Source organism: Drosophila innubila, chromosome X, assembly GCF_004354385.1.
Source record: "Drosophila innubila isolate TH190305 chromosome X, UK_Dinn_1.0, whole genome shotgun sequence".
Lineage (NCBI taxonomy): Eukaryota > Metazoa > Arthropoda > Insecta > Diptera > Drosophilidae > Drosophila > Drosophila innubila.
In genome coordinates, this window is record NC_047626.1 from 40,305,709 (window position 1) to 40,324,778 (window position 19,070).

Below are 19,070 nucleotides of genomic sequence, written 5' to 3' on the forward strand. Positions count from 1 at the left end.
TGGTCTGCAGAGATGGATGAGATTGTTGTGAACCTCTGGGGCGAGAGCATAAAATTGCTAATCATTTTGTTGTTATGCTCCGTAATAGCGAGCAACATTTTAATTTTTTCACAAAAAAAGTTCACAAAAAGATTTTCACTTGTCTACCCTTTACGTCGCCAGGCGTAAAATTGATGGTAGATGGTAGATGTTGACAGAATCAAAGGATCTCTCCGATTTATTTAACGTGGCGTGCTACAATTAAGAATTACGACCACGGTATTCGAATATGCAAGCACATAATACAGCGAGTTTGGTACAATGCGCCAAACTGACGCCCCTAAGAGATGTTAGCAGTGGCTTCCATCTCCTCGGTTCCAAATTAGTGTACACTATCGGCTGCACACTCCCTTTTGGTACAAGGCGAAGCATCTAGCAACTTCTCTCCTGCGTTGAAACGCAACGCTTCCTCAATGAGAAGTCTTGGAGAAACTCTCTCAACCCGTGGCACCGAATTTTCAAAGGATCGGTATCCCTCCCATTTAGCTCCGACAATCCTGGACGCTGGGTGATCTATAGTGCACCTTTAGTCGTTTCGTACGACAAGCGGTTACATAATGTGGTTATATTCTAAGACCCGCCAACCACACAGGTGAGGCCAGTTTTAGCTTATTCAGCTCGGGACTGACAGCCCTGGTACCTCATTTAGTCGCCTCATACGACAAGTAGAGGTGCACTGTGGTAGTATTCTAAGACCCGCCAACCACACAGGTGAAGCCAGTTTTAGATTATTCAGCTCGGGACTGGCAACCCACCAACGCCTACCTCCTCCAGCATTTGCCAACGCCTTGTAAACACGGCATGGGCAAATGTGTCCAGCAGTTGCATCCTCTCCTGGGTCTCCGTCGCTCCAGACACGCTCCAAACACCGCGTTCGTTGTGCACTCCAAGTCCATCGAGGAACCGCAGATCTGCATAGAGTGGGCATACACATAGCACGTGTAGCCAATCCTCACGTTCAGCACCACAAGCACTTGCGGGCGTCTCGCTCAGAGTTCTTCCGTGTAGAAATGCATTTAGTGATCCATGGCCAGTCAGCAAAAATCCAGCGTGCATCGTAAAGTGAAAGTCTCATCTTAGATAGACGAAGCCTGCGCTCGGGAAAAACTCGTGTGTTACCCGTACGGTATCACCGTCATCCCATCTGCGCTGCCACTACCTTAGCAAGCATTCGTCAAGCAACGCCATCTTTTTTAAGTTTGTACTTGATTGCCAATTTCATGGCCTCCAAGACAAACGGGGGAGCACCACCAAGCTCCTGCAGTGCCGCTGTGGACACTGTTTGGCATACCGGGAGGCATCCTAGAAGGATAAGCCTCTGGCAGGCAATTAGTGTCCTCCTGGCCAAAATCTGACGGTCCGTTGTGCCATGCCATACCGAGGAACCAAATACTGCACAAGGCACCATGAGTCCGGCACTGACAACCCAGTCGACTCGAAGTACGCGCGCCAATGCCGCAACGACTCCAGTAAGCCGGGATTTAAACGAGTTTATGTGCCGTACATAACTCATCCTCTTGTCAACTGTGATGCCAAGATACCGATATTCATCAACATACTTCAAGTTTCCTCCACCAAATCGAACCCAGGGGGGTCTATTGGCAGAAAGAGAACCTTTGAGAAGCATGCATTCCGTCCGTGTCCACGACGACGAGCATCCTGTAGCCTGCGTCTCAGTCTCCTGACCTCTCGGCGTTTAGCGGATAGTTCGGTATTCCACCAAATTGGCTCGCAGTCGTCTGCGGCCCAACACAAGATCGCACACATCGTGTACAATAAAGCGCAGTGCAGAAACATGGTCGTTCAGCGGCGTCTCCATGTGATCCTCGGGCAGCTCCCTTATCCTCCTAGCCAATCGCCAACGTGCATTGTAGAGATTCCAGGATGGCATAGGAGCTATGCTCTCAACTGGGTTTTCCGGGTGGAGCGTTGTCACAACCGTGATAATGCTGTGATCACTCAACTCCCACTCATCCGCTCTCCAGTCATATGTGGCCAACATAGATGCTGCGTTGTTGACGATTGTTATATCGATATCGCTCCGTCCGTTGCGAGTCTCGAACGTATAGACCTCACTTAGGGGGCCGACCTCAATGAGAAGTCTTGGAGAAACTCTCTCAAACCGTGGTACCGTATTTTTAAAGGGATCGGTGTCCCCTCCCCATTTGGCTCCGACAAGCCTGAACGCTGGGTGATCCATGGTGCACCTTTAGTCGTCTCGTACGACAAGCGGTTACATACTGTGGTGATATTCTAAGACCCGCCAACAACACGGGTGAGGCCAGTTTTAGCTTATTCAGCTCGGGACTGACAGCCCTGGTACCTCATTTAGTCGCTTTATACGACAAGCAGAGATGCACTGTGGTAGTATTCTAAGACCCGCCAACCACACAGGTGAAGCCAGTTTTAGATTATTCAGCTCGGGACTGGCAACCCACCAACGCCTACCTCCTCCAGCATTTGCCAACGCCTTGTAAACACGGCATGGGCAAATGTGTCCAGCAGTTGCATCCTCTCCTGGGTCTCCGTCGCTCCAGACACGCTCCAAACACCGCGTTCGTTGTGCACTCCAAGTCCATCGAGGAACCGCAGATCTGCATAGAGTGGGCATACACATAGCACGTGTAGCCAATCCTCACGTTCAGCACCACAAGCACTTGCGGGCGTCTCGCTCAGAGTTCTTCCGTGTAGAAATGCATTTAGTGATCCATGGCCAGTCAGCAAAAATCCAGCGTGCATCGTAAAGTGAAAGTCTCATCTTAGATAGACGAAGCCTGCGCTCGGGAAAAACTCGTATGTTACCCGTCCGCTAACACCGTCATCCCATCTGCGCTGTCACTCCCTTAGCAAGCATTCGTCAAGCAACGCCATCTTTTTTAAGTTTGTACTTGATTGCCAATTTCATGGCCTCCAAGACAAACGGGGGAGCACCACCAAGCTCCTGCAGTGCCGCTGTGGACACTGTTTGGCATACCGGGAGGCATCCTAGAAGGATAAGCCTCTGGCAGGCAATTAGTGTCCTCCTGGCCAAAATCTGACGGTCCGTTGTGCCATGCCATACCGAGGAACCAAATACTGCACAAGGCACCATGAGTCCGGCACTGACAACCCAGTCGACTCGAAGTACGCGCGCCAATGCCGCAACGACTCCAGTAAGCCGGGATTTAAACGAGTTTATGTGCCGTACATAACTCATCCTCTTGTCAACTGTGATGCCAAGATACCGATATTCATCAACATACTTCAAGTTTCCTCCACCAAATCGAACCCAGGGGGGTCTATTGGCAGAAAGAGAACCTTTGAGAAGCATGCATTCCGTCCGTGTCCACGACGACGAGCATCCTGTAGCCTGCGTCTCAGTCTCCTGACCTCTCGGCGTTTAGCGGATAGTTCGGTATTCCACCAAATTGGCTCGCAGTCGTCTGCGGCCCAACACAAGATCGCACACATCGTGTACAATCAAGCGCAGTGCAGAAACATGGTCGTTCAGCGGCGTCTCCATGTGATCCTCGGGCAGCTCCCTTATCCTCCTAGCCAATCGCCAACGTGCATTGTAGAGATTCCAGGATGGCATAGGAGCTATGCTCTCAACTGGGTTTTCCGGGTGGAGCGTTGTCACAACCGTGATAATGCTGTGATCACTCAACTCCCACTCATCCGCTCTCCAGTCATATGTGGCCAACATAGATGCTGCGTTGTTGACGATTGTTATATCGATATCGCTCCGTCCGTTGCGAGTCTCGAACGTATAGACCTCACTTAGGGGGCCGACCTCAATGAGAAGTCTTGGAGAAACTCTCTCAAACCGTGGTACCGTATTTTTAAAGGGATCGGTGTCCCCTCCCCATTTGGCTCCGACAAGCCTGAACGCTGGGTGATCCATGGTGCACCTTTAGTCGTCTCGTACGACAAGCGGTTACATACTGTGGTGATATTCTAAGACCCGCCAACAACACGGGTGAGGCCAGTTTTAGCTTATTCAGCTCGGGACTGACAGCCCTGGTACCTCATTTAGTCGCTTTATACGACAAGCAGAGATGCACTGTGGTAGTATTCTAAGACCCGCCAACCACACAGGTGAAGCCAGTTTTAGATTATTCAGCTCGGGACTGGCAACCCACCAACGCCTACCTCCTCCAGCATTTGCCAACGCCTTGTAAACACGGCATGGGCAAATGTGTCCAGCAGTTGCATCCTCTCCTGGGTCTCCGTCGCTCCAGACACGCTCCAAACACCGCGTTCGTTGTGCACTCCAAGTCCATCGAGGAACCGCAGATCTGCATAGAGTGGGCATACACATAGCACGTGTAGCCAATCCTCACGTTCAGCACCACAAGCACTTGCGGGCGTCTCGCTCAGAGTTCTTCCGTGTAGAAATGCATTTAGTGATCCATGGCCAGTCAGCAAAAATCCAGCGTGCATCGTAAAGTGAAAGTCTCATCTTAGATAGACGAAGCCTGCGCTCGGGAAAAACTCGTATGTTACCCGTCCGCTAACACCGTCATCCCATCTGCGCTGTCACTCCCTTAGCAAGCATTCGTCAAGCAACGCCATCTTTTTTAAGTTTGTACTTGATTGCCAATTTCATGGCCTCCAAGACAAACGGGGGAGCACCACCAAGCTCCTGCAGTGCCGCTGTGGACACTGTTTGGCATACCGGGAGGCATCCTAGAAGGATAAGCCTCTGGCAGGCAATTAGTGTCCTCCTGGCCAAAATCTGACGGTCCGTTGTGCCATGCCATACCGAGGAACCAAATACTGCACAAGGCACCATGAGTCCGGCACTGACAACCCAGTCGACTCGAAGTACGCGCGCCAATGCCGCAACGACTCCAGTAAGCCGGGATTTAAACGAGTTTATGTGCCGTACATAACTCATCCTCTTGTCAACTGTGATGCCAAGATACCTGGAGCGAAGAGTGTGCCTCACCATTGCCGACCACATCACCGCGGAATCCACTATCACCACATAACTTGCCCGTACAAGTCGCTGCAGCTAACGCTACGGCAACAACAACGTTAACTGTGTCAACAGTCGTCGCACCATCTTTTGCTGACCAAGCGCAAGCTCTCTCAACTACTGCTTTGATTGCAAGCGCAGCGTCAAAAGCAGCGGGTCCGGCTAGGCAGACCGGAATGGATCGCTACATTCAAATAAAGCGAAAACTTAGCCCACAAAAAATACGGGAAAATAAATCAAAAATTAACCGCGGTGACTCAAACCAAACTGCTGGGGACCTAGTAAACACCATCAATAGGTTTGCACCGCTGGCTGATACTGTCAACGACCAGCCTACCGAAGCAGGAAATGGACCAAAGAAACTAAAGCCTCCACCTATATACATTCGGGAAAAGATATCCAACGCATTCGTGAACAAGATCGTTGACCTAGTAGGAAACAACAATTTTCATGTCGTTCCTTTAATTAAAGGGAACATTCACGAAATCAAGCTTCAATCAAAAGACGAGGAGCATTTCCGTAAAATCTCCAAGTATCTAAATGAAGCTCAGAAAAACTTCTACACTTATCAACTAAAAAGCAGCAAGGGCCTGCAGGTTGTACTTAAAGGTATTGAACCGGATGTAACCCCTTCCGAGGTCGCAAGTGCGTTAAAAGAGAAGGGCTTTCTCGCTAAGAGAGTTACAAACATTTTAAACAAAAGCAAAATACCGCAACCTCTTCAAAGTTGAGCTGGAGCCAGATAGTAAAGCTCCAAAGAAAATGAAGTGCACCCGATCTACAAACTACAGCTCCTGCTGCATCGCCGGATCACTGTTGAGGAACCAAACAAACGGAATGGTGCAGTTCAATGCTCAAACTGCCAGGAATATGGGCATACCAGGACGTACTGCACGCTGCGTTCGGTATGTGTAGCTTGTGAAGACTCCCATGGCCCTGATTCCTGCCAAGTCAACTAGAATGACCCTAGTACAGAAAAGTGCGGAAACTGCGGTGGAAATCACACTGCTAATTACAGAGGCTGTCCAGAGTACAAAGAACTAAAAAGCCGCATCCGACGTGTACCAACAGCGCGCCATCCGCACCTGCCAGGTGCAATTATAGCATCCAAAACTACACCCGACGTCTTCTTCGCCAAAGCAGCCAGGTCCTCATTTGGTCTCGCAAACACTGTCAACGGCATATCTTTCGCTAATGCTTTAAAATCTGGCCTTCAAAAATCAACTCCCTCAGCAGCGCCCCCAAGGGTAATACAAGAAGATTCGAGTATGGATAACGCGCAGCAGCCCATGCAGCAGTCACAAAGCTCTATTGAAGCGATGATTTTCACCCTACAACAAAGTATGATGGAGTTCATGTCGTTTATGAGATCAACTATGCAAAATCAAAACACCTTGATACAGATGCTTGCATCTCAACAATCCAAATAATCAATGGCGCCTCTACGAATATCTCTGTGGAACGCAAACTGTGTTTCACGGCATAAACTTGAACTTACCTAATTCCTATACAACAATCACATTAATGTAATGCTGCTTTCTGAGACGCACCTTACTAAGAAATATAACTTTCAAATACGTGGATACATATTCTACGGCACAGATCACCCGGATGGAAAAGCACACGGCGGAACCGGTATTCTAATAAGAAACCGCATCAAACACGAATTCCACAAAAGGTTTGCGGCAAACTATCTACAAGCCACATCTATAATTGTACAATCGGACATCAGCAATCTTACTATTGCCGCTGTATACTGTCCTCCCCGCTTTACAATCTCTGAAGATCAATTCATGCAATTCTACAATTCACTGGGACAGCAGGAGATTATAATGCGAGACACCCGCACTGGGGTTCTCGCCTTGTGACCGCAAAAGGAAGGCAGCTATACAACGCAATCATAAAATCAAGCAACAAACTCAACTATGTTTCCCCGGGTAGTCATACATACTGGCCAGCAGACCCTAACAAACAACCAGACTTAATAGATTTTGCTGTGACAAAAAACATCCCACGCAATCTGATAAGCGCCGTAACACTTTCGGATCTTTCATCCGACCACTCCCCCGTGTTACTAAATCTACTCCAATCCCCGGAATATGTGGAATATTCTAAAAGACTCACAACACACAGAACCAACTGGCTCAAGTACAAGAAATGCGTTAGCTCTCACCTCGATCTTGCTCCGCAGTTCAACATCGAAGCGGACATCGACTGCTCTGCTGAATTATTAGAATCTGTACTTGTTGCAGCAGCTAAGATCTCTACTCCACAACGCGCGCATGTGCAGACCAATAAACGTAAAACTAATCTTCAAATAGAACAACTTGTTCTGGAAAAGCGACGATTGCGACGTGAATGGCAGTCTCACCGTTTGCCATCTACAAAACACGCTTCACGCAGACTCAGCAAAGCTCTTAAGCATGAAGAAGCAGATGCCCAACGCCGCCACATAGAGCAATTATCACCAACCAGTACCAAGCATCCTTTGTGGAGGGCTCACCCTACGCTAAGTGTGCCGATCGAAACGGTAACGCCTATAAGAAACTCCTCAGGCTGCTGGGCCCGTAGCGACAAAGACAGAGCCAACACATTTGCTGCTTATAATGTATTCCAACCAAATCCCGCAACAAATTCGTTTTTACTATCATCCTGTGTATCTGATGGTTCTGGCGAACCTGAACCACCTGAATTTCGTCCAAATGAAATTGTAAAAGTCATAAAAGAACAGATGAAACCAAAGAAAGCTCCAGGCTGGGATCTAATAACTCAAAAAATGATCATTGAACTTCCAAGCTGTGCTATTTCCCTCATCTGTAAACTTTTCAACGCGATTACAACACTCGGCTACTTCCCAAAAAAATGGAAGAAATCGGTCATTATAATGATTCCCAAACCTGGAAAGATCATACAATACCATCATCGTACAGACCAATTAGCCTACTGCCGTGCTTGTCTAAGCTTTTTGAAAAATGCCTCTTGACGCGCATAATTCCTCATCTGAGAACACACAACACAATCCCAACACATCAATTTGGCTTCCGAGAAAAGCATGGAACTATCGAGCAAGTTAACCGAATAACATCAGAAATACGTACAGCATACGAACATCGGGAATACTGCAGCGCAATATTCCTCGACGTCTCCCAGGCCTTCGATCGAGTGTGGCTTGAAGGTCTCATGCATAAAATCAAATCGACGCTCCCAGTGTACACTCATAAGCTTCTCGAGTCGTACCTCTACAATAGAGTCTTCGCAGTGAGATGCAACTCTACTACATCTGATGATCATATTATTGAAGCTGGAGTTTCCCAGGGAAGTGTATTGGGACCAACATTATACGTAATTTAAACAGCGGACATCCCCATAAACGAGCGGCTAACAACATCTACGTTTGCCGACGACACCGCAATTCTTAGTCGTTCCAGATGCCCCATTAAAGCAACAGCACGTCTAGCTGAACATTTGGCGGTAGTAGAGAAATGGCTTGCCGACTGGCGTATTAAAATAAATAAACAAAAGTGTAAGCACATCACGTTTACTCTTAACATGCAAACATGTCCTCCGTTAGCACTGTCTAATACGCAACTCCCACAAGCCAAAGAAGTAACGTACCTTGGCGTTCATCTTGATAGGCGGCTCACCTGGCGTCGTCACCTTGAAGCAAAAAAAACGCAGATTAAACTGAAAGCCAATAATCTCTATTGGCTTTTGAGCCCCCGATCTCCTCTCAGCTTGGACTACAAGGTCCTACTTTACAATTCCACCATAAAACCAGTGTGGACCTACGGCTCGCAGCTGTGGGGAAACGCGTGCAGTAGCAATATTGATATCATACAGCGAGCACAATCAAAAATCTTGAGGACTATCACTGGAGCACCATGGTATGTTCGAAACGAGAACATTCATAGAGATTTAAACGTTATATACGTCAAAGATGAGATAGCAAGACAGAAGGCGAGCTACAACATTAAGCTATCTTTGCACCCAAATCCTCTTGCTCAACGGTTAACTCGGGCTTGCAGTCGAACCCGCCTTAAACGAAACGACCTTCCAGCCCAGCAATAAACCCTTGGGGCACCGTTGATCATATTAAGTCAACATGACTGTTAGTTAAGCTTTAAATATAAGATTTGATAAACTTATTGTAAGTCTCCCTTGGAGAAGATTCAATAAATAAAGGCAAAGTAAAAAAAAAAAAAAAAATGAATACCTACAAAAAGAAAATAATTAAGAATAAACAACTGCGTATAAAGAAACGCAATGCTGAGATAATCAGATTATTAAAGAAACTAGTGAATGAGCTAGACTTTCTTTTACAATAAATATTAAACACAAGAGTATAATAAATTTGTTTATACAGTCATGTACACATATTTCAATATTAAAGAATAAAAGTAACATTAACTAACTAATTAATTACAAAAACAAAATTTAAAACAAAAAAAAATCTTTTCATGATTAGATATCCTGATATAAAACAGATATGGAATGGCAACAAATAAAAGCCAACCTTCAAGAAATTAAGAAAACCTTTGATAGATCCAATAAATGTCTCTCACAAAATAGAAATATTCTCCCAAAAACTTTAAATAGACACGCAAAGATATTAGTAGACTGTTTTAATGAAGCAAGAATACTAATACATAACAACAGAGAAAAGCTAAATCGATCACACTGGTCAATAGTATCTAAATTATTGGTAAAATTCAGGTCAAATTTATTATCAGTCCAAAGGAGGTAAAATCTAGATATATCGATACCGACAATCTTGAACACCCTTTTGACAGTGGGAACTAGTGAAGAACCAAATCCAATAGATCAGGAAGACATAGATTGAACAGAAGAAGATGAACCAGAAAATAACACTGACTCGGAAGTTGAAGAAAAAGATCTACAAGACTTAACTATACCTGCGGTAATAAATTTACCAGAACTAGACGAAGATAATTCTTTATCAGAATCCAACACGAACTCCAGCACTGTCGAACAAAAACCAGTAATCATGACGCAAACTAATATTGAATTTATAAACACACCATCGAGGATTATACCGGATTTCAGCGGTAGAGCTGAAAACCTGCGTAGTTTCATAGATGCATTGGAAATTATAAAAACAATACAGGGCGCGCATGAAAACTTAGCTGTATCTTTAATAAAAAGAAAACTAAAAGGACCAGCCAGGAATATAATTAGCAATGAGAGTACAATTGATCAGATCATAAACAAACTTAAAACAAATGTTAAGGGTGAGTCAATCGACAATATATCTGCACGATTATTGAATCTTTCCCAGAAAAACAAAACACCCAACGTGTATACCCAGGAGATAGAAAAGTTAAGTCTCTAGAAGGAGCATATATTAAAAAAGAAAATACACTAGAACAAGCTATGCGTTCTCGTCAATTCAACACAATGGACGAATCAATAGCTACATTTATTGAAACAGCCAATGAAATAGCCGAAGAGACTAATACTATTATGTATTACCAAAATTACCCACAGCGCGGTGGAAATCGTGGTCGTGGTAATTATAGAGGCCGTAACTACAACAGAGGCGGCCAAAGGTACAATAATAAAACAATCACAACAACAATAACTCTAGAGGCGGCTCGAACAGAGGCGGCTCCAATAGAGGTAATAATAGAAGTAACAATCAAGTACGAGTAACACAAAGTAGCTCGGAAAATGCCCAAACCCCCTTGAGCAACAGAACATAAAAGTGTTTAATATAAATCTTAATCTCAGCAGTATAATAAAAATACAGAACCAAAAAAATAATAACACATTAACATTACTAATAGATACTGGAGCTAACATATCAATTCTTAAAGATAATAGCATATGTTCTGAAATTAATCAAACTTTCAAAACACATATAACAGGAATTGGTCAGGGAACAATTCAATCAATTGGACTAGCAACGATTGATTTACTCTTCGACTATTTCATAATCAGTCATGACTTCCAAATAGTTAATAATGAATTCCCCATACCGTGTGGCGGAATCTTGGGACTTGACTTCATTCGAAAATTCGATTGCATATTAGATTATCACAACGATGAATTCATACTAAAACCACAATCACTTAAATACCAAATACATGTGCCACTCTTGCACAGTGTTATTGACAATTCAATATTATTGCCAGCAAGGTCGGAAGTAATGAGAAAAATCACACTTCAGACAAATGAAGATGCTGTTTTAGTATCAAATCAGGAAATTCATCCTGGGGTATTTATAGCTAACAGCATCGTAAAAAGCAATAGTTCGTATTTTGAATAGAACAAATATGAATATAAACATCGAAAACCCAAACATTGAATTCGAATCAATAGAAAGTTACGAAACTATATCATTCAATAAAAACCTAACCAATAGAACTAATGAAGTCTTAAACAAATTAAAAATCCCAGACCATGTGAAAACAGAACTTACTGAATTATGCACCAAATACAGTGACATATTTGGTCTAGAATCAGAAGCAATTTCAAGTAACAACTTTTACAAACAAAAATTAAGATAAGCAGACAAAACTCCAGTATACATAAAAAACTATAGAAATGCGGAAACAGAAAAACCAGAAATAAATAGACAGGTAGAAAAATTGATTAAAAATGGTATAGTCGAACCGTCTATATCAGAATATAATAGCCCACTTCTCTTAGTTTCTAAGAAATCACTCCCAAATTCAAAAGAAAAAAAATGGCGTCTAGTAGTGGATTATAGGCAAATAAATAAAAAACTTTTGGCAGATAAATATCCATTACCTAGAATAGAAGAAATCCTAGATCAATTGGGAAGAGCGAAATATTTCTCGTGTCTAGACCTAATGTCTGGTTTCCATCATTTTGAACTAGAAGAAAATTCTAGAAATATAACATCTTTTTCCACCAACACTGGCTCATATCGCTTCACGCGATTACCATACGGTCTTAAATTAGCCCCAAATTCATTTATGAGAATGATGCAACTTGCTTTTTCTGGCCTAGAACCATCGCAAGCATTTCTTTATATGGATGATTTAGTTGTTATTGGTTGTTCTGAAAAGCACATGCTCAAAAATCTAACAAGCATATTCGAGCTTTGTAGAAAACACAACCTTAAACTAAATCCGGAGAAATGTTCATTCTTTATGCACGAGGTAACATTCCTTGGCTATAAATGTACGGACCATGGAATCCTTCCGTATGATAAAAAATATGATGTTATTAAAAATTATCCAACTCCAACGGATCCGGATAGTGCACGACGTTTCGTCGCTTTTTGTAACTACTATAGAAGATTCATTAATAATTTCGCACAATACTCACGTCACTTGACAAGGCTGTGCAAGAAAAATGTTCAATTCAAATGTGAAGAATCATTCCAATATCTTAAAACCGCATTAATGAAGCCAACATTATTGCAATACCCTGACTTTAGCAAAGAATTTTGCATAACCACAGATGCAAGTAAACATGCATGTGGTGCAGTACTTACACAAGACTGCAACGGTGCGCAACTACCAATTGCATATGCATCAAGAGCTTTCACGCAGGGAGAAAGTAATAAATCGACTACAGAACAGGAATTAGCAGCTATACACTGGGCAATAAAACACTTCAGACCATATATCTGTGGAACGCATTATTTAGTAAAAACAGATCATAGACCACTAGTATACTTATTTTCTATGAAGAATCATACTTCAAAGCTGACTAGAATGAGATTAGATTTAGAAGAGTATCAATTTACAGTCGAATACCTCAAGGGGAAGGATAATCATGTTGCGGATGCATTATCTCGCATAAATGTAGAAGACTTAATACAAATGAACAGAAACATATTGATAGTCCAAACAAGGTCATCAAAAAGACAGGAAAACATCTGCGCAGATTAAAAAATGTCTACGAAGTCGTTAGCAATAGCGACGTAAAGAAATTTGTAAAAATAAAAATGAATAATTTCAAATGTTTACTCAAACGAGGCAAACAAATTATTTCACAATTTTCAGTTAAAGATTTATATTCTAATGAAAAATTAGGTCAATTTTTTCAAAGGCTTATTGCAGAAGCCGGGATACACAAAATCATTAACATACAGATGTCACCAAGTGAACAAATTTTTCAACTTGTCACTATAAATGAATTTAAAAATAAGGGCAATAAACATTTACTAAATATAAAAATAGCGCTATTACAAAAAGTGACACAAGTAGACAAGAATGACGAAAGTCAAATTAATGCAATCCTGTTAAGATATCATAACGACCCAATGGAAGGGAGGCCATACAGGGATTACGCGTACCCTATCAAAAATAAAGAAACTTTAGTATTGGCCCAAAATGATACAAACCATAAAAAGCTATGTAAAAACGTGTGTAGACTGCCAAAGAGCTAAAACTACAACACATACAAAGGCTCCAATGATAATAACAAATACCCCAAACAAAGCTTTTGACACTGTTTTAATTGATACCATCGGCCCATTACCTCGAACTGAGAATGGCAATGAGTATGCAATAACTATAATATGCGACCCTACAAAATATCTAGTTTCGATACCAGTAACAGATAAAGGCGCAAAAACAGTGGCCAAAGCAATATTTGAATCATTTATACTAAAGTACGGTCCTATGAAGACGTTCAAACAAGCATGGGTACTGAGTATAAAAATTCACTTATTAATGACTTGTGCAAATATATGAAGATAAGTAATATATTATCAACAGCACATCATCACCAGACTTTAGGAACGGTAAAAAGAAGACATCGAACATTCAACGAATACATTCGTTCATACATCTCTATAGACAAAGATGATTGGGATGATTGGTTGAATTACTTCACATATTGTTTTAACACTACCCCATCAACAGTACATGACTACTGTCCTTATGAACTTGTTTACGCTAAACTACCAAGACAATTTACAGAATTTAACACTTTATCACAAATAGATCCTATATACAATTTAGACGATTATGCAAAAGAGTTTAAATTTAAATTACAGATAGCATATAAAAGAGTAATATCTATGATTGAAATAGAAAAACAAAAACGAAAAATAGAATATGATAAAAAAGTTAATGACTTAAAGTTAGAAATAGGAAATTTAGTACTACTTAAGAACGACTCAGGACATAAGCTAGATAATCAATATTTAGGACCATACAAAGTAATAAAAATAGAAGATAAAAACAATATTGTAATCGATATTGGAAAAAAGAAACCTCAGAAAGTTAATAAGAATAGGCTAAAGTTATTCAAACATTAATTTGATAAAAAAAAAAAAAAAAAAAAAGTTACGTATAAAAACAAAAGTAAAATTTTACTATTTTTCTATTTTATTGAAATACATGTACTTTCTAAGAATAAAATCAAAACATATATTAATATACATAAATTAAAACTTCATATACATAAATTAAAAATAACTACATATAATTCCGTTATTTTTCAAAAGGAGGGAGATGTAGTGTGCACGTATCGATAGCTCACTGTACTCAGCAATATATCCAGTATGTACTTCATATATACTTATAAACATAAATACTGAAAGGCAAAGACACTTAGTCTTTGTTGCATAAACATATGTCATATTCAAGTGCAGTCCAAGTGCCCGAAATATGATCGGCACAGAATGCCTTGACTACAAACAAGCCGCGTCAGCATTAGTCCCATGCATTGACCGCTTACATACGTACACAATACGCTCTGTCCCACCAACGACGTTTTCGCCGCTTATACATAAGATATCTATACTCGTTTTATATGTAATATATAAAACGACTTATATACAAAAGGCAGCGCTGCTCCTGAGAACTGCTCAGCCTTGGGTTTAGTAATAATTAACTGTTGCTGTTAATTACAACTGTTGCTCTCACTTTTAAAACTCTAAAGAAACTAGTGTCCCATTTTAATATAACTACACTAGTGACACCTTATTTGGTATGTAGATTCCTCAATATTGCAGGCAGATCATGTTTGTTTCTTTTTTTAATCGGACCACTTTATCATATAGCGCCTATTGGAACGATCGGTCGAAGATCAACTTTTAGTATGAAAAACTTTTTTGTTTAATGAGATATTGTAACCAAACTGATGCAATAAGCATATAACTTGGTTTTATATATCCTGTCTTAAGTTGGTTCAAATCGGATCACTATATCATATAGCTGTCATAGGACCGATCGGGTCAAAATCAAGTCTTAGTATGAAAAACTTTTTTGTTTTATGAGATATCGTAATCAAACTGATACAATAAGCATATAACTTGGTTTTATATATCCTGTCCAAAGTTGGTTAAAATCAGATCACTTTCTCAAATAGCTGTCATAGGACCGATCGGGCGAAAATCAAGTCTTAGTATGAAAATCTTTTATGTTTTATGAGACAAGCGGGCAAGACTCAGTGAAGCAAAAAGTCTTTTGCGTATGTATTGGTTTACATTCACACGCATAGGCAAGCAAATTGTTAAGCGTCTGCTTTGCAGACGAAATATATTAATTGCGATCGTGAATTAACTCATTATAGTTTTAAATGGAATATAAATGAAAATATATTTAAATTTTTCTATTAAAAAAATTATTTTATTTTTTTTTACAACAACGAAAATAAATGTGAAGATCGTTACCGTTGAGTTTTTCGGTCAATCGGTCTTTTGCTGAGTCTCATTGTGCGAGCGTTTCTCGTTTCGCTCTTTACGCACTGCTCATTGAAAGAGCGACATACAAAGAGCTCAACGAAAAGAGCTCAACAGAAAACATAAATGAAGACAGCAAGAGTCTCTTGCTCAGAGCGAGAGCGAGAGAGTATGCACTTTTTCGGTTGTGCTCGCAACGAGAGCGCAAGAAAAAAAACGGTCAACAGTTATTTGCGAGCTATGATATTAACTTCATTTTTTTTTGTCACAAAATTGGATATCAGAAATTTTGCGGCTGGAATATGCTTTCGTCACTAGACTTTTACCTCGTGTAGATTCAGTAGACAGGTAATATCATCCAAGCCCCTCTGCCAAATTTAATAAAAATCGCTAGAGCCGTTTTGTCAGAAATCGCCAAAACGTAAACTAAACTAGTGGGCCGGTGCTACAGTCGAGCATACTCGACTGTCAGAGATCCCGTACTTACTATGGCAAAAACTAATAATGGAAAAAACTAAAACATATTTAGTTAACTTAAATGTATATTCTATCAGATTGGTAACGATATCTTATAAAACAAAAAAGTTTTTCATACTAAGACTTGATTTTCGCCCGATCGGTCCTATGACAGCTATTTGAGAAAGTGATCTGATTTTAACCAACTTTGGACAGGATATATAAAACCAAGTTATATGCTTTTTGCAACAGTTTGGTTAAAATATATCATTAAACAAAAAAGTTGTTCATACTAAAACTTGATTTTCGACCGATTGTTCCTATGGGCGCTATATGATATAGTGGAAAAATTAGGTGGAAATTAACTTTTAGCATACAAATTATTTTTTTTATTTTGTTGAGCTTATGGCAATATAGGTTTCGTTGCCTTGTAGTATTGTTTGGTTTATAATGGATTTATTATAATTAATTAAAAATACAAAATTTAGTGCTCCGGAGAAGCTTGGTATCCGATTCATTTATTTATTTATTTATTTACGATATGATTCCTAACGCTACAAGGCAAAGCTTGGAAATTAAGGCGCTAGTCACTTATATTAAAGTTTAAGTTTACATGTCACAACTGAAATTGATAATTTAGGTTAACATTGAATTATAATCTATACACATATATCGCTTTGTCCAATTGACTTTCTTAACATTGAATTATAATCTATACACATATATCGCTTTGTCCAATTGACTTTCTTAGCATTGTACAGCCCAAACGGTTTGACGTACGACCTTGCCGTTTTGCCAAATTCGACCTGTAAGTGCGTCAGTTTACATGTGGTTGAGTTTGGTCAAGCGCTGTATTCAGTGGCAAAGTAGTGCAGAGGATGGTCTGTTAGACTCACGCGCAAGGCTTCACGGGTTCAAGACCTGCCGGTTCAGCCCAGGCAAATAATACTTTTTTTTTTTAATTTATTGTTATTCGTATTTTTTTAAATCAAAACTAATATTTTGCTACATTCTGCTTTTTTATTGTTGTTTGCAGCGGTCTTAGTACTTAGGTAGTGAAGAGGATGGTGTCGTAGACTCACGGGCACGGGGTCTGGAGCTCGAACCCAGACCGAGAAAGATTTTATTTGTATTTATTAATTTCATTTTATTAACATTTTAATAAATTTTACGATATATAACAATTTGGTCAAAATCGAACATAGGAACAATCGGGATCAAATTAAGCTTTAGTATGAAAATCTGATCTGTTGCTTAAGTTATCTCAACCAAACTCACAGATTCGCTTTTGCATGCCAAGTCTTAAATTTTTCTGCCAAATCTGGAATTTCCCCGCCAAATCCGGCTTTTTCCCGCCAAATCTGGCTGCGTGAATATAACTATTATTTTATCTTTCAAAAAATGTTATCTTATATAAATTTGTTGCTACTTATTATATTCAGCAGGAAATTTTTTAACAGCTAAAAATTTTAAATTCTTCTCTAATAACTGATAATAATTGCTTCGTACGAACGGTGAAAAGCGTAGTAGTCTGATTTGAATAAGAAGGTATCATGTCATTTAGCTGGTACTGATTACTGATCCATCAGAAGTAAAGAAAAACTGGTGGGCCGGTGCTACAGTCGAGCATACTCGACTGTCGGAGACCCCGTACTTACTATGGCAAAAACTAATAATGGAAAAAACTTAAAAATATTAAGTTAACTTAAATGTATATTCTATCAGATTGGTAACGATGTCTCATTAAACATAAAAGATTTTCATACTAAGACTTGATTTTCGCCCGATCGGTCCTATGACAGCTATTTGAGAAAGTGATCTGATTTTAACCAACTTTGGACAGGATATATAAAACCAAGTTATATGCTTATTGTATCAGTTTGATTACGATATCTCATAAAACAAAAAAGTTTTTCACACTAAGACTTGATTTTGACCCGATCGGTCCTATGACAGCTATATGATATAGTGATCCGATTTGAACCAACTTAAGACAGGATATATAAAACCAAGTTATATGCTTATTGCATCAGTTTGGTTACAATATCTCATTAAACAAAAAAGTTTTTCATACTAAGACTTGATTTTCGCCCGAGCGGTCCTATGACAGCTATTTGTTATAGTGATCTGATTTGAAGCAACTTTGGACAGGGTATATAAAACCTACTTATATGCTTATTGTATCAGTTTGATTACGATATCTCATAAAACAAAAAAGTTTTTCATACTAAAACTTAATTTTCGACCGATTGTTCTTATGGGCGCTATATGATATAGTGGTCCGATTAAAAAAGAAACAAACTTGATCTGTCTTCAAAATTGAGGAATCTACATACCAAATTTGGTGTCACTAGCTTTTAAATTGTTCTTATAATTTGGATATAATTTTTCGATTTGTGGGCTATAAACTGGGCTTGGCCAAATTTTTAAATAAACTTGATCTGCTTGCAATATAGAGACCTCTGAGATCTAGGTGTTCATACAGACGGACGGACAGACAGACAGACAGACAGACAGACAGACAGACAGACAGACAGACAGACAGACAGACAGACAGACGGACAGACGAAAATTGCTATATCGACTTGGCTATTGATGCTGATTAAGAATATATATACTTTATAGGGTCTGCCACGCCTCCTTCTGCCTGTTACGCACATATTCGTTAAAAAAAAACCCAATAGACCCCTGTACTTTTTTTAAATACGGGGTCTAAAAATACGAATAACAATAAATTAAAAAAAAAATTTATATTTGTCTGTGCTGAACCGGCGGGTCTTGAACTCGTGAAGCCTTGCGCGTGAGTCTAACAGACCATTTTCTTTGCCACTGAATGCCGCGCTTGACCAAATTCTACTATTTTGATTTAAAAAAATACGAATAACAATAAATTACAAAAAAAAAAAAAAGTACAATTTACCTGGGCTGATCCGGCAGGTTTTGAATCCGTGAAGCCATGCGCGTGAGTCTAATAGACCATCCTCTGCA

The 19,070-nt window shown here is 40.2% G+C and overlaps 1 long non-coding RNA gene across 1 annotated transcript; it reads right to left on the reverse strand.

Moving 5' to 3' along the window:
- Nucleotides 1–220: 220 nt before the first annotated feature.
- Nucleotides 221–17,265, reverse strand: LOC117789415. Its single transcript, XR_004617907.1, has 3 exons — nucleotides 17,255–17,265; nucleotides 14,857–14,861; nucleotides 221–319 (listed from the first exon to the last, which is right to left on the reverse strand). It is a non-coding gene; the product is annotated as an uncharacterized LOC117789415 (long non-coding RNA).
- Between the last annotated feature and the right edge of the window lie 1,805 nt (nucleotides 17,266–19,070).